This window comes from Fundulus heteroclitus, chromosome 14 (assembly GCF_011125445.2).
Source record: "Fundulus heteroclitus isolate FHET01 chromosome 14, MU-UCD_Fhet_4.1, whole genome shotgun sequence".
In the NCBI taxonomy this organism is placed as follows: Eukaryota; Metazoa; Chordata; class Actinopteri; order Cyprinodontiformes; family Fundulidae; genus Fundulus; species Fundulus heteroclitus.
Window position 1 is genome coordinate 3,498,427 of NC_046374.1, and position 17,268 is coordinate 3,515,694.

The following is a 17,268-nucleotide window of genomic DNA, read 5'->3' on the forward strand; positions in this document are numbered from 1 at the left end:
TGAGCAAAACCCTTTTTTAAATTTTGGATCTAAAATAATTTACACGTTAATTTTCTACAAAATATCTGACATTTAAAATAGTTATATTTTGCTGAGCAGGTAAAACATTAATGTGATCGTTTTGGTTTTAAAAAACAATTGTGTTCATTTTTCGTTCCTTTGACTTGACAATTTTGGCCCATGTACCGAAAAGTTAGGACACCCCTGCTGTAGAGGCAACTGCAGTAAATGGATGAAAACTCATTTTACATGTCAGACATGTATGAAAAAGGGTGAAATAAAAAGCTTCTAACTTGTGCAAAGCTCCTTTTAAAAAACACAAAACATTAACGATGGCTAGCAAACAATATAGAACATTTAAAATATAACAATAAAAATAAACACTTAATTGTTTGTGCACTTCATGTAGCAGCACAAGGCCTATGTAGTGCAAATTACGTTCCCGAGAAATGTTCTGTTTGACTTATATATTAAACGTATTTGCTCTACTTAAAAAAATGACCATGTTTTACTATCCTATCCATTCTGCTTCAACTGGCCTGAAGGAAACTGTCAAAGACACCGTCTTACTTCAACTAGCTTTGTGACTCTCAAACTAAACTTAATAACAGCGACAAAAGATTTTCTTGTTGTGGGGAGGAGGAGGAAACCTCCTAGACTGACCACTGCTAAACATTATTTTCTGCAAAGTTAAATGCTTCAAGTGTTGTGATTATTTTTATGCACATACATGGCTTCATATCAACGAGCACTAACACAGCGGTGGCAGGTGGCCAGCTGGAGATCAGACATGTTAGCAGCTTAACCACCATTTACAAACCAGCATTGACCTGCGAGTTTCATTGAGTGGAAGTAAAAACCCTGCTCCGTTCTCAGTAAAACAGCTGTTCCCACCCGCTCACAGTGACTGACATTCAAAGGGTAAATACCGCTAAATTGTCAATCAGTCTGACATTAGCAGGCGCTCTCTGACAGGGAGGCAGCGGCAACGTATGCGCGTCACGGGACGTCAAAGCATGGTGGCTGAATGCGCCAATGGATCGGCCAATGCATGCAGTGTATCGTCACATCCCGATACAACAGAAAACACAAATATTGTATTTTTGACTGTCTGATTTAGTATTTGCCCTTTGAATGTCTGCCTCGGTCACTGTGAGCGGGAGGGAACAGCTGTTTCACTGAGAATGGAGCAGGGTTTTTACTTCCATTTTCACTCACAGAAACTCGCGTGTCAATGTTGGCTTTTAAATGGTGGTTGAGCTGTTTAAAGTCGGTATAAAACTCCAACCCACTGTCTAAAAAAACATGTTTGTTTCCAGCTGGCCACCGCTGTGTTAGTGCTCGTTGCCATGAAGAGTCGGCGTGTACACGCATGAAAACAATGACAACGCTTATAGCATTTAACTTTGTAGAAAATAATGTTGAGCGGTGGCCTTTTTCTTCCTCCTCGTCCCCACAACAAGAAGTTCTTTTCTCGCTGTCATTAAGTTTAGTTTAAGAGTCCCAACGCTATTTGAAGTAAGACGTGTTGGAGCAGGAAAGATGTGACAGAGTGGTGTAGATTGGCTACGAGCGCTCTTTCTGTGTGCGTATGTGAGCGTCTTTCTCTGTGTGTTCATCTTTGACAGTTTCCTTTAGGCCAGTTAGAGCAGAATGGATTGGATAATAAAACATGGACATTTTTTAAGTAGAAAAAAATAAGTTTAATATATAAATCAAACAGAAGATGCTTTCTCCGCCTGTTAGCCAGAGCTTCCTACACCTGCTAGCCAGAGCTTCCTACACCTACTAGCCAGAGCTTCCCACGGCTGCTAGCCAGAGCCTCCCACGCCTGCTAGCCAGAGCTTCCCACGCCTGCTAGCCAGAGCCTCCTACGCCTGTTAGCCAGAGCCTCCTACGCCTGCTAGCCAGAGCCTCCTACGCCTGCTAGCCAGAGCCTCCTACGCCTGCTAGCCAGAACCTCGTACGCCTGCTAGCCAGAGCCTCCTACGCCTGTTAGCCAGAGCCTCCTACGCCTGCTAGCCAGAGCCTCCTACGCCTGCTAGCCAGAGCTTCCTACGCCTGCTAGCCAGAGCCTCCTACACCTGTTAGCCAGAGCTTCCTACACCTGCTAGCCAGAGCTTCCTACACCTGCTAGCCAGAGCTTCCTACACCTTCTAGCCAGAGCTTCCCACGCCTGCTAGCCAGAGCCTCCTACGCCTGTTAGCCAGAGCCTCCTACGCCTGCTAGCCAGAGCCTCCTACGCCTGCTAGCCAGAGCCTCCTACACCTGCTAGCCAGAGCCTCCTACACCTGCTAGCCAGAGCTTCCTACGCCTGCTAGCCAGAGCTTCCTACGCCTGCTAGCCAGAGCCTCCTACGCCTGCTAGCCAGAGCCTCCCACACCTGCTAGCCAGAGCTTCCTACGCCTGCTAGCCAGAGCTTCCTACGCCTGCTAGCCAGAGCCTCCTACACCTGCTAGCCAGAGCTTCCTACGCCTGCTAGCCAGAGCTTCCTACGCCTGCTAGCCAGAGCCTCCTACGCCTGCTAGCCAGAGCCTCCCACACCTGCTAGCCAGAGCTTCCTACGCCTGCTAGCCAGAGCTTCCTACGCCTGCTAGCCAGAGCCTCCTACGCCTGCTAGCCAGAGCCTCCTACGCCTGCTAGTCAGAGCCTCCTACACCTGCTAGCCAGAGCTTCCCACGCCTCCTAGCCAGAGCTTCCTACACCTGCTAGTCAGAGCTTCCTACACCTGCTAGCCAGAGCCTCCTACGCCTGCTAGCCAGAGCCTCCTACGCCCGCTAGCCAGAGCCTCCTACACCTGCTAGCCAGAGCCTCCTACACCTGCTAGTCAGAGCTTCCTACACCTGCTAGACAGAGCTTCCCACGCCCGCTAGCCAGAGCTTCCCACACCCGCTAGCCAGAGCTTCCCATGCCTGCTAGCCACAGCTTCCCAAGCCAGCTAGCCACAGCCTCCTACACCTGCTAGCCAGAGCTTCCTACGCCTGCTAGCCAGAGCTTCCCACACCCGCTAGCCAGAGCTTCCCATGCCTGCTAGCCACAGCTTCCCAAGCCCGCTAGCCAGAGCCTCCTACACCTGCTAGCCAGAGCTTCCTACGCCTGCTAGCCAGAGCTTCCTACGCCTGCTAGCCAGAGCCTCCTACGCCTGCTAGCCAGAGCCTCCCACACCTGCTAGCCAGAGCTTCCTACGCCTGCTAGCCAGAGCTTCCTACGCCTGCTAGCCAGAGCCTCCTACGCCTGCTAGCCAGAGCCTCCTACGCCTGCTAGTCAGAGCCTCCTACACCTGCTAGCCAGAGCTTCCCACGCCTCCTAGCCAGAGCTTCCTACACCTGCTAGTCAGAGCTTCCTACACCTGCTAGCCAGAGCCTCCTACGCCTGCTAGCCAGAGCCTCCTACGCCCGCTAGCCAGAGCCTCCTACACCTGCTAGCCAGAGCCTCCTACACCTGCTAGTCAGAGCTTCCTACACCTGCTAGACAGAGCTTCCCACGCCCGCTAGCCAGAGCTTCCCACACCCGCTAGCCAGAGCTTCCCATGCCTGCTAGCCACAGCTTCCCAAGCCCGCTAGCCAGAGCCTCCTACACCTGCTAGCCAGAGCTTCGTACGCCTGCTAGCCAGAGCTTCCTACGCCTGCTAGCCAGAGCCTCCTACGCCTGCTAGCCAGAGCCTCCTACGCCTGCTAGTCAGAGCCTCCTACACCTGCTAGCCAGAGCTTCCCACGCCTCCTAGCCAGAGCTTCCTACACCTGCTAGTCAGAGCTTCCTACACCTGCTAGCCAGAGCTTCCTACACCTACTAGCCAGAGCTTCCCACGGCTGCTAGCCAGAGCCTCCCACGCCTGCTAGCCAGAGCTTCCCACGCCTGCTAGCCAGAGCCTCCTACGCCTGTTAGCCAGAGCCTCCTACGCCTGCTAGCCAGAGCCTCCTACGCCTGCTAGCCAGAGCCTCCTACGCCTGCTAGCCAGAACCTCATACGCCTGCTAGCCAGAGCCTCCTACACCTGTTAGCCAGAGCTTCCTACACCTGCTAGCCAGAGTTTCCTACACCTGCTAGCCAGAGCTAGCAGGCGTAGGAAGCAGCGTTAAAAAAATCCTGTATCGGTCGACCTGTAGTACACACCATTAATGTGTAAATGCTGTGATTTTTTTTTTCCAATATACACATTATGTGACATGATCCAAGCTTCCCCTATTTCATTTGTTGCTACTAAGCCCAGAAATGCAGCTTCCTCTTTACTGTCATCACCTGCTGCCCATATTTCCCTTATTGTTCCAGATCTGCACACTCTTGCATAGTGACCCTTCTTTTTACACCGATTAATCAGTGCATCTCTGGCTGGGCACATATTTTTACTGTAAAAGGGAATCTTTGGCTTTAATGACGTCCACGTTATATAGATTTTCCTGCTTAAAGCAATTGGTCGCATCAGAGAAAAGGAGGCTGAATACCTTTGCACAGAGCAATTTTCATTTATTTGTAATGAATGTTTTACATCATGTAGGATATTCCTTCTACGTCACAATTGTATATGTTATGTTGGACTTTCACATAAGATTTAAATAAAATATTATTTTATGTTTGTGGATGTAATGTGACTAAATTTGGGAAAGTTTAGAAAAGGGCCACTGGAGGTGCTCCTCACGACTTACACGGCAGTGAAGGTCGAACAACGGCTTCCTTGGATCCACGCGTCACACTGCAGGAAGGTGCTGCCACCACCAGGGGCCGACAAATCGCAGGACAAGAAAGATCACACGCCAGGAATCATCGTCATCGACCTGAGCCACCGAGCTGGCTGTGAGGACAGCGGCCCACCACAAGTTTTGTTTTTTTTCCTTCTTGCTGACTGTTCCTTGTAATGCTTTTAAAAATGTTCCTGTGGGTTTGATGATATTGATTTGTTTGATTTGCAATTTTACAGTAGTATTGTCAGATTGTTGTTTTTTTTCCCCCGTTACTTTTTCTGCTTTTATTTTGTTTTATTATCAGTTTTGATTTAGGCATGAATGAAAATGTTTAGTTGTGTTCCTTCAGTTTTGCTTAAGCAATGTTAAAATTGATATTTGGAATTTCAAATGTTTTTCCTGACATGATTTGTATTTGTTCTCACTGCTTGATGAAAGAAATGGAGAAGTTTTCTCACATCAAAGATCACTGATTTATGCAATTTTTGTTTATTATGGAAGGACAGACCGGGATCTGATTGGCTCTATAGATCCTTTAAAATTAGCTAGTAATGGTAACTCCTAGATTCAACACAGGGTTTTCTGGCTCAGATTGGCCGAGAGCAGATCTCCCTGGGGGTCTCACCAATTTTTACTACCCCTGTGGGTAGCGTTTTCTGGAGTTTCCCCGCCCACACTGAACCTCTCCTGCTTTTGCTCCTGGTTTGGTAAGTTTGAGGGTGGTGGATGGTTATCCATCGAAGTGGTGAGTGGAGGCTCGAGTAGGAGGGTTTTCAAGGTGGGGATAGGGTAGACGGATTCGACCTAAATTAGTATACAGGCTTAGCTTAAGTAGTCTAATATACTAAAATAATGTGCACATAGGGACCTAAAATAGGCCTTACTTAATTAGTTGAACCCTAAATTGTAGGTGAATGCTAAACCTTTGATCTTGTGTGTTAAAACTCCATGAAGCATTCAAGCTGATCTTTACTAAAAGTTCCAACACACGTGATTTGTAACTGTTATGAGTCCTTGGTGTTGTATTTGCATATTTATGTGACGTGTTATCTTGTTATTCAATAAATACTGTTTCTCAATAAAAGTGCTGGAACTTCATCACTCCACCGTCTCCTTATTCAATAACTCTGGGAAGTCAGTAGTTGTTTAGAATTCCATCCACAGGGAGCTGAAGAGTTTCTAAGACAAAGTGTGTTAAAGCAATATCTTCCAAATGGCGTGATATTGGTTGTGAGAAGCACTGACTGAGTTTGCATCGAGTTTGCACCCTCTAGCTATCCTAGGGTGTGCTCCACTCATGACAATATGTGTCCTTATTTTATAACAGAATTGCTCAATTTAGTTAAATCGACACACACAAACTTCTTCTCTGTTTGGTCTGGGTACTGGGACCATACGTGCACACCAGTCAGTAGGCTGCTCTACTCTAGAGATTACCCCTCTCTTCTGTTTGAGCTAGTCCTTTTTTACTCTGAGTAACAGGGAAGAGTGACATGTTTTGGCGTTGACAGAGCAAATGGTTTAGCATCTGCTTAAAGATCTATTCTGTATTCACCCTCCATGCGATCTAAGCCGCTGAATAGTTTTGGGAACTGCTCCTCTACTGCTTCTACCCTGGCCACCAACCCAATTGCTACGCTTGCTGTGCGGCTAAGTAACCCTTGTGTCAGATCGGCTACTACATACACAGGCTGTACTGTAGTTTTGCTGGGAGTGCTCAGGTTAGCGGTAAAGTTCCCTTTAACTGCTAGTGGAGACATACCTGCACCATACAATGTATATTTTGTGGGTTGCAGCTGTGGTGTCTGTGACAGAGAGACGTACACTTTTCCTGGCAACACGGTTACATCCGTTCCTGTGTCTATTTTGAGTAAATAGTCCAGATTGTTCACCTTTACTTCAGTGATCCAAGCTTCCTCCATTTCATCTGTTGCTACTGAGCCCAGAAATGCAACTTCTTCACAGTCATCACCTGCTGCCCATATTTCTCTTGTTCCAGATCTGCACACTATTGCATAGTGACCCTTCTTTTTACACTGATTACAAGGCATTTAATTATGTAATAAAACCATCTGCGGTTGCACTCCTTGTTACCTCTGGTAAAACTCAGCACGTTGAAAGCTAATGTTCCTTCTGACAACAACGTGCACATCCAGTTAGTATTTGGGAGTGTGGTACCCGCCTCATCATCGCATAGTTTCAGTGAAGGAATTATTTCCTATCCTTTGTCGCCCATTGTATATATCAGAGGGTTTCCCACTTTTTCAAAGTGGGAAAAAAGTCCCAATTCGACATTCATCAGATCCGGTGATGCTTTAAACATTGCCAAACAGCATCTAGTGTGTGCCGTGCTTATAAAAGTTGTATAAATGTAGCAACAAATGGTGCTTTTCTCTTTAGACAGACGAGATGCTTCCTGACGCTCAAGTCAAGCATCAAAAAATAGGAACAGGCATATTGTGTAGGACCAATGATGTCAGACCAATGAAGCTTTGGACCAATAGTGTCCCTACCAAAGTTCAAATCAAACCTACGATCTTGCGTCTGACGCCCTGTCAGCAACACTGCACACCTTCAATCCTCTGACCCTTTGATTTGAAGTATATTTTTTGTTCCAATGCATATCTTAATGTATCTGAAAGCATGTTTCATCGTGCTCTAGTGTTATTGAGTTGGCTTAAAAAGTGTTGTGGTAATTTACTAACCACAACGTTCAAGTCTGGTCTGGTGCAAGTGGATAACTGAATTAACACATCTCTGAATCAGTGACGTGCAGTCAGGGGAGGCAAGTGAGGCCAGGCCTCCCTTGTCATCATGGAAAGAAAGAAAATATATAATAACCTAGTATGAATTTTTAATCACTCAGTCATTTGTAATAAGTATTTTTTATCTAATTTCCTCAGTTTTGATCATATTCTCTTCGAAATCGCAGACTTTTCGCTATTTTTTATATAAATCCTTGGGGGCGCTTGATAGCGAAGCCGGTGAGGCCGCAGCGAGCTTGGCCTCCCCTGGGATTGCGCAATCCCATGTTAACTGCGCTGGCTTCCATTCCGTGAATGCATCTTCCTGTCTCTAGATCATGAATTAAATTTTCAAACAGTTATGAACTGATTTTCCACAATTTAATATATGTGGATTACGAATTGTGTTTTGATCATCAAACTGTGTGCAGATAATAACATGTTTTCATGCTGCTGGGCGATCATAAAAGCCAAAGAACTCGTTGTAGGTGAGGCCGGCAGTTCCTTTGCCTCTCGGCAGGGGGCGCTCAAGGGGCACCGCTTGTGATCCTAAAACTGTAGAGTGACAGCAAGTTATGGATGTTTTATTAGCGAGTTTTGCTAAACAAGTAAAGCACTAAAAAGACTCTAAACATACAGCTGGAACGGGACTGATCAAGGAAGGCTTTCCTCCCTGGCAGTGAGCTCCACTGACACTGAGAGACTTTTAAAACTGAAGAAGATAAAGAGAACTTTTAAAATGACCGATATTTTTGTTCAGAAAGAGCTCCGCATGGACTTCAATTATAAGTAAAAGTAAGACAGCAATAATTATTCACGTTTTGTTTTCGTGATAAAATGTGCGTAATGTGGGTTATAGTTTTTAAATGTGTTACAAATGCAGAAATCCATCAGAACTCATAAACTGTTACCAATCAAATGACAAATAATTATGGGGTAAGAGAGCTTTCTAAATAGATTTGTACATAAAAGGATAGTTGTGTCCATATCAGTCAGAAGTTGTGCATAACAAACATTTGTAAACTCATAATAATTTAAATCACATTCAAAAGATACAACATACGGTTTAAATAGTTACAACTTCAATAACTAATAAATACAAATTTCAAGTTTAAATTTGTGCTTTACTTTTTATGAACACAAACAGCAGCGGTTGCTTGAGAATACGGATTTTTTCTTTGAGAATACGAATTGTGGAATGTATTAACTTTGATTAATATTTTAGTACACATTTATGAAGGTATAACATGCTTTTATTGTGCAATATATTTGCTTTGAGCCCTGTCTGTTTACCAGAAGAAGAGAATGTGAATAGGTTCTGTGTATGAGTATCAAGAGAACTTTCAAGGCCAGTCCGAGGCAGTGGGAAAGAACAGAAACTCCAGTTCACATGCAGCTGGAGAAAATAATGAGGGAAGATAGTTATTAGGGAGTAAGATAGCGATAGGATGTGTGCGTCATTCATTGTGTGACTTTGTATAATCTGTGTTCTAACTTTAATAAAACTAGCCTGAGCGGGAGAGAGAGCGAGAGTTGTTGTCCGGAATCGGCAGGTGTACCATCTCTCCCCTTTGCAAAGGTGAAACTGAAATTCTGCGTCCATGGCTGAGTTATTATTTTAAAGTCCTGCACAACGAATTAACGAACCCGGGGAAGCAGACGGCTTCAACATTTGGGGGCTCGGTCCGGGATTCGGGGTGACAGGCAGAATTGGACTTCAGATTGGATCGAAAGGACGAGGGACACTGGCTGGCCACAACAAAACAAGGTAGGCAGAACCTGAATCTGCATTTTCGGCTTAGAAAAATAGTCTAAATTAGGTGTCCCAAGTCTCAGTAGAACTAAATCTGCTAAATTAATGCTTTGGAGTGCCTTGGAGCAGTACTGAAAAAGTGTGGTTCAGAAATGTATTGAGAATTTTGAAAAAAAAGAGAGAAAAGAAAAGAGAACAAGACCAGGCAAAAATAGTTCTGACATAAAATAACAGAAATAGAGGAAGACCTGTGAGTTCGGAAATCTAAAGGTGTTTCTCGAGCGTGGCGGCTCACTGCGGTTCTCGACGGGGAACCGTCTTTTTGCTGGGTTAGAGGCCCGAGAAGTTGAGAAATCTCGAATTCTACATAAAAGGTTGAGCGAGATCAGGCAATACACATTGAATGGATGCGGAGATAACAGAGTGACTCTGTGAAGCTCCGATTACAGACGAAATAAAGTTCTGATATAACATTACAGAACTAAGAACAGAGTAAAATATAAGTTGTGCGGATAACACAACAAGAAAAAGTCCTGTGAGCTTTAAATCTTTTTTTTTAAACAAACCGTGACCTGACGTAGAAACAGGGAGACCGGTTTATGAGCCGTGAGCTGGACACACACACACCCAGCGAGAATCGGACAGGGAATAAAGATAAAGATAAAATGAATGAGCTGTTGGCTGAACACACAATCAGCTATGACAGACTTTTGTTAAAAAAAAACAAAAAAAAAAACAGTTTGAATGTTGAGTGCTTGACTGGGGGAGAACGCCAAAACGCGAGCGATCCCCATTTGCTGCGGGTTTGCATGAGCCATAATATTAAACAGCAGGACCCACTCTGATCAAATTTAACATTTAGCTATGGGTAAAATAATACAATTCAGGTTTAAGAGGTGACTTAACAAACAGAAAATAGCTAAAATTCCAGGAAGCTATCTTTAATAAATCGGGAAATCTAAAAGGTAAATACAGAGCAACACTGGGAGTTTTTTAGAACAAGGAGTTTTCATATGAAAAAAAAAAAAAAAAAAGAGAGAGAGAGACGTCTCGCAGAACACCACGCGCAAGCTGTCTGTCTGTCTTGTACAACATATTGTGTCTGTGGAAATTAGATCATTTTGTTTGAGTGAGTGGGGGAGAGACTGCTTGGATCCGCGGAGATTGATGTCTGTGCGCAAATGGGTTTTTGTGTGTAAGTCTGTGTGTGTAGATTTGTGCGTATGACAGAGCTGAGAATAGCAACTGAAGCGTAAGAGAATTACGGTGCATTTGATCAGGATATTAGTGAAAATAAATAGAATTGTGCAGCATGGATATCAATGGGATGACAGATCGATGTTTTTTGTGGCTTTTTTGGCGCAGCAGAGCGTTCTGAGTGCAACCAGCAGTTAGTCGAGGCAAAAAACAAACAAAACAAAACAAAACAAAAACGGAACTTTAGAAGCGCAGCGTTTCGCGGGGGAAACATTTTAGTAACGGACCGGATAGATGATTATCTCGGCTAGTGGGGGAAAATGACTAAAAAAAACGTGAAACGTAATGAGATAAAAGATGACAGGCGAGTGGCGAGATGTTGAACCTTGTTTCTGCGGAGGCGCGGCGTCGGACAGCCGGTAAATTGAGCGGTTACGGCGGTGCGGGGCAATTTTACCAACTAAACCTTCCCGAGAAGTGACAGAGGCGCGTTGGCCAATAAGCATAATATTTCGGCAAAATATATTTCGGCAATCTAAACTTTTCAAACATGATCTGTGAAAAATACCGTTAAAGGGAAAGACACGTGTGTGTGTTTTGTTCGTGTAATTGTCTTGTTGTATGTGTTATTGGTGTGAAAGCTCTGTTCGTCTTTGGAAAATAATCCAGATTAAAATCCTAGAAAACCATGGTTTCAAAAAGTGTTTATTTGCGCTGAATGTCTGCAGCATTCAAAACAAATGCACTTTGGAAACTTCCATTAAACAGAAAGGTTTAACTAAACGGTTGTAAGAGAAAAAGACTTAAGAATTAATAATATAAAAGTTTGTCCAGCCCAAATTAAATTTAAACACGTAGATATTAACATGACTTAAATAAATATATCTCAGGCTTGTTACAAATGATTGAAACTGGGGATAAAGGTTTTTGGGTGCCTAATTATGGAGTACAGTTAACCAGAGCCATGGGGAAAGTATTCAGTTACACTATTAATGCACAAAGCTTGTATTTGACAATGGATTGCATGACAGCTGTAAAAATAATAGAGTAGGGTCTTTTTTAGATTGTAATGTTATAACTTTATTAACTTGGCAAACAGCATATGGGGAGATTATAGGGAAAAGTGGAGCTGGATGGAATATGTGCAGGGGAGACTTTTTACATTGAGCTGAGGCGAACCTCAGGGGGACAGTTTGACCTAAAGCAGGACAATAGATATGATAAACAAAACTGACCATGATGTAAACATCTGAATGTGTTGGGCGGAGAATTAACGGTTCCTGGTGACACCCCCAGGAACAACACATTAGAAACACCCATCAACCATACTTGTCATCTGTTACTACACCTACAGCCCAACTTCGCTGAAAACAGCCGAGGATTGGTCACTGATAGTTGATATGTCCCGCCTGCTGCTCAGGGCGCAGCCCTCCCCTCTAGGGACAGACTTGCTGTCTCTGCATTTGATGAACTAAGGGACCGCTCAGGAATATGTGTTTGAGAAAGAGAGTAAATAATAAATGAATAATAAAACTTATATCTGTGTTTAGGAGTTAAAAATATATATATATTTCAACATGAAATATTTATTTATTCACACATTTGTTTATACATTGTGTAAACATCAGGGCATAATAATTTGTGAGTTAGCTCATTATTGGCTATGGTTTATTATTTTATGGCACCAGAATGTTGTCATTCCAATTCTGAAAAGTACCTAAAAAGAAAAATAGTTTTTGTATAAGCATAATTTTAACTAGTGTGGTTTATTGCAAAAGTGCATATTAAAATTCCCAAATGAGCTTTTATACTTTCAGAAATAAAAAGATAGAATACGATATTAATTGAAATTAAAATTTTAATAGTTTGAAAGCCCTAGTTTGAATATAATACACTAGACTTAAAATCTGGTTGATCTAAGGAAAGCAGGAATTGGCTCACTAACAACTTCTGCTAATTGTAGGTCTAGGAATCACCAGTTAGCAGAAACAAAAGTTAAAAGTTAAAATGGAACTTAAAGCTGTTTGGTAAAAGTACAACCCGGTTGATTAGATAGATTTTATCAGCCCTAAGTCTAGTCATGTATCAGTTTTACAGTTATCCTCAGATGGAGTTGCTGATGTTTAAGAATTTATGAAGAATGTTGCTGGTTTAAATCGTTTTAATACAGAGGGATTTAAACTTTGCAGAGGGACAGAAATCAACAGGAACAAAAAGGATTTGGAAAAATTAAAGGGCAGAACCCAAAGGATTTTTTAAAAATGTAAACACATTCTCTAAATTAGATAATTTGACTAAAGGTACACATGGTTGTGTGCCCTCTTCTGCTGCAAATTATATTGAAAATGATGCTTGAACGTTCCACATGCCAGATGTAACTTTGTTTTCTTTACTAATTTCTTACTTGGAAGATGGAGTTATAAAACATTCTCCCTTAACCCACCCCAGTAGTGGTTCTTAATTTGACTGGGGCCCACAAACAGCGGTGAATTATTCAGAAAAATGGTTTTAAAGGGTTTGTCCTCTTCAGTATTACAGCTGATTGTGATTATGCTCGCTGGGACAAAACATTTGGTACATAATTTTCCCATGTGGCTCAGGATGGGGAGAGGAAGAGTAAATAATAATTAAAAAAAGAAGGTATTACAAGATCTACTATTTAAATTGCCATTACAGGGAACGAAACAGAAAGTGAGTAAAATAAAAAGTGAACATGTGATGTTTCAGCAGTTGGATCTTCAACCCTGAAGGTGTCACCTCAGTTTAATTAACTCCAAGGAGGAGGCTTGCCTATTGCCTCCTTTTCTCTATTCTTTATTTATTTACAGGTCTGTTGGTTGCTGAACGTGGAAGCAGATGGATTGGTGGTCAGTGTGGCGTCGAGTATTGAACCCAGGGCGTGATGGATGAGTGTTTGGAGCTGATATGGTGGACATGTTAAAGCACCCATCGACATACAATCGTGATTGTCCTGGACATTGAACACCTGTGGGCTGTTTCACCCCACCAGCAGGTCAACCTGGTATGAAGCAACCAAGTCCTGACATGACCTCACCTCGTCAAGGTCAGTACCCCTGCAAGGGGATAACTCGTCTGATGACACACCCCTGAGCATGGCCAGCTGCATGAGCACTGCAGACTCCGAGCTGTCAACGGAAAAGACTGCATGAACTTTTGGTGGACACTGGAGACACATATGGGCCTCTGAGTTGTGGACTAAGACTGTCACTGAATATGATACTGAGAGAAGAAACAGTGTCTGCCCTTGTGAGCTGAGGGGGAGAAAGCATTGCTAGCATCTATTGAGGACTGAGAACAGAGCCTGCTACAACTGGTGTTCTCTCCAGCAATGGAAGATGTAACGTCTGGGTTCCTGCTCTTCTTCCCACCTGACCCGCCACACGTCACTCTGTTCTACGACAGCAACCGCACAGACTGGTATCATGATTCTTTAAGGTAAAACACAGACAGTCATTCTAGGAATATGTATGTGGCACCTGAGCATTTGGCAGCTGCTACTGCTGAACAATTTATAATGATATATGATGTCGGATGAAACGATTTCACACATTTCTCTTTCTCTCCATGTTGAGCACCAGAAAGAAGTAAGGGCGTGGTTAAACATTCCCTTCAGGCAACTGATTGGGCTCCTACCAGCGTGCAGGTTTGTTGTTTTAAAATATACTGATACCTTTTAAATTATCTGTGATGTAACTGATAAGTTTATTTCAAACATGAGTTTGAAGTGTTACCATGGCCGGGAACGTACTGAGCATCATTAATCAGCAGAAGGTCCACGGAGGTGGGAATACTTTCATGTGTTCTACTTACATTTAAGGTTAGTAAAGATAAAATAGCAATTTGCCAAGGAACGTGTCTTTCCTGGGCTGAGTTATTTTCCGCAGGAACAACCAATGTGTCCTCCAATAACAAGCAAAGCGTTCTAACAAACCCAAACTACAGCGCGTGGAAGACACATTATAGTTTTGGGACTAAATGGCTGCTGTGACAACTACATGGTGGGTACGTTGATCTCACGCAACCTTTGAGGGACCTCGGGAAAATATCAGGTATGATAAAGTTGAATAAGATTTTGATTTGGATTCAGGATTCGAGGAAATTTTTATTTTCTTTCTTCCTACTTCACCAAAGATTACCCTATGCAGTTGAATTGACTATTATTGACGTCTTCTTATGTAATGATGGGTGTGGAGCAGAACCCGATATTCTGCAGAACAGAGTTATTCCTTTAAACTGGATTTAATGGAAGACAGGTGAACATAAACAGGATCCAAATAGAGGTAAGGCAGACATCCAAACAAGCTGGACGGGAACTGGCAAACAGACTGGGCAGAGTAAACTGAAACAGGTAATCGAAAACAGAATCAAGGTGCCGGGGCTCTTACCAAAACAGAGAGAGTAACCGAGGAGGAACAGGAGCATGGGCATGTGAGTGTGACGGACCAACAAATAACTGAGGAGCAAGTGAGGCTTAAATAAACAGGCAAACAGGTGAGCAGAGGGAACTAATTAACCATAGGACGGTGGAAGCAATAACGATGCTGACAGAAAAATAAACCTAAGACTGAGGATAACACAATGCAGAGAACACAGATAAGGACTAATACAAAGACCGGAAAACTTAAAACCATACACAGACTAAACAGGAACCTAAAACAAGATAGAACCTACAAAAGAAATAAAACCAGAGGCAGGAGAGAACTAACTTCACCAAACAATAAACCTAGACAAAAACAGAACGTTACATTTTACTGTTGTTTCTGGAATAAAACTAGTTTGATTCCAAAAGGGGGATGTACATATCAGTAAATGTTAGATAAAATATTAGATAAAATAGAAAAACAGGGTGCAGGATTTTTGACATAAGAATGGCATCTATTGAAGAGGAACTGAGAGAGGAACTAGAAAAAGCTGTTCCTGCGTAACAGCGAGTGAGAATGCTAATCTGCAGAATGATTGAGCAGAAGATGCAGAAAACATTGAAATCTGATTTGAAGAATTGAAAATAAATAAATAAATTTAATTAAGAATTTAAAGGGATTTGAAGAATTTGAAAAACTTGAAGAAATTAGAAAAATTTTCAAAAAATTTGAAAGAATTTGAAGAATGGGAAGAATTTGAAGGAATTCAAAGCAATTTGCATTAATTCCAATGGGAACAGCCAAAAAAATCGCACAAAAAGTGAAATATTTTAAAAAGTGTAAAAGTTAACCATAACCATTAGATATAACAGGCATGCCGGGAACGAGCCGAACGTTTTGACACCAAAATTGTTGAAATTGGATGAAGTATGCGGGCGTAGTTAGACGTCGACGTAATAATAATAATAAAGAAAAACAGGAAACTATAAGTGAAAAGGCTGTATAGCATTCTCACTGATTAATTACAAGAAGAGTGTAGGTGGAGCAGAGCAGCTTCAGATGTGCGTTAGAGTAGAACGGGTGCTGTAAAACGATCTCATGGTGTTTCCTCCAGGATTAAAACAGGAACTTTTTCTGAAGCACCCGGAGTAGGACATCTGGGGTTATAGAGGTTACAGCAATGTCGTGTGTAAAGTAGTGTGTGTGCGATGTGTGGTCATTTTAATCCAAGGAAGATTTGGACATCGTTATAGGAAAAAATGTACTTTGATTTCAAACCACAATTAACTAACTTTTGATTCCACAGACACGGTGATTCACATCCGAGGTTTAAAAGTGTTTGTGTGTGCGTGAGTGAATTCTTTTACAGGATGACCAGAGGCCTGTGAAAGGAGAGAACAGAGAAACTATGATAAAATGTCTCATTAACTATTAAATTTCTAAAAATAGGTTTCCTGACAGGATGAAGATGGAACAATAAAAGGTGGTAAGGATTAATTAGTATCTGAAAAAATAATTGGCTGAAATCTGTGCACAGACTAAATTGATATGGGGTAAAGTTTTGTTTCTTGTTGGAGTGTTCAGTTAATTTCATTACAGGATGCACTCTCTGACTGGAAGGAGTTTTTCGGGGTTGCGACGTCAACCTCCCAGGATTCACAGGTAGCACACGAAATTTGACATTTAAAGATTGTTGTGTAGTTTCAGATTATATTGGAGATTCCTAAGGAATGTGAAGGAGGGTCCACAACCCCCAGACCTCGGCTGAGTGCGCGCTAAGTTCAACGAAGGACAGAAGTGGGGGTTGTGATTTAGGGTGCTCTGACCAGAGTGCGGAGCCGTGAGGTCCCACCACAGGGTGCCAAAGGAAACACCGAGACCAGCGCAGAACCAGAGTGGGAAAGTCATCAAAAGAAAGTGGTCAGAACCAAGGTGGACCAGCCCGTACCAGATGGTGGAACGCACTTCGCACGCAGTCAGGCTCAAAGGAAAAGGCGACACCTGGTATCATTGGAGTCAGTGTGCAGCCACTGAGGAACCCCAGCGCTCTCAAACATCAGGTGCGCCAGGATTTACAGGATAAGACCACAACGCTGTGAAAGGGAGCCTATCGGTGAATCCTCTACTCAACCACGGTCATAATAAAACCCGTAGAGAGATTCAGTGAGCTTAAGCTCACTCACAAAAATCGCGCAAAGGAGACAAAGCAGAAGAACAAAGAAGAAGAGGCGGAAGAAGTGGGCAGTGAGCTGCTCTCCTGCTCCAGAAAGAAAAAAAAAAGAAAACAGCATAAAACAGAAGAGGCGGAAGTAGTTTACCTGACCACATGGTGTTGTAGCAGCTCTTACACTCAGAGAGAAGAAGAAAACCAAAAAGACACTCAGAGAACTAAAAAAAAAAAAAATAATTGTTTTTATATATGTATTTTTGCATTTCTTGTTGAAATTTGTGTGTTTCTCCACAGGTGTTTTTCCACAGGGGCACTAAAATAGCATTAACCTAACCCCCTAAGGG

At 42.8% G+C, this 17,268-nt stretch overlaps 1 long non-coding RNA gene across 1 annotated transcript; it reads left to right on the forward strand.

The window, feature by feature from the left end:
* The first annotated feature begins 12,217 nt into the window (after positions 1-12,217).
* Positions 12,218-17,037, forward strand: LOC118565638. Its single transcript, XR_004932485.1, has 2 exons — positions 12,218-14,036; positions 16,456-17,037. It is a non-coding gene; the product is annotated as an uncharacterized LOC118565638 (long non-coding RNA).
* Positions 17,038-17,268: the final 231 nt, after the last annotated feature.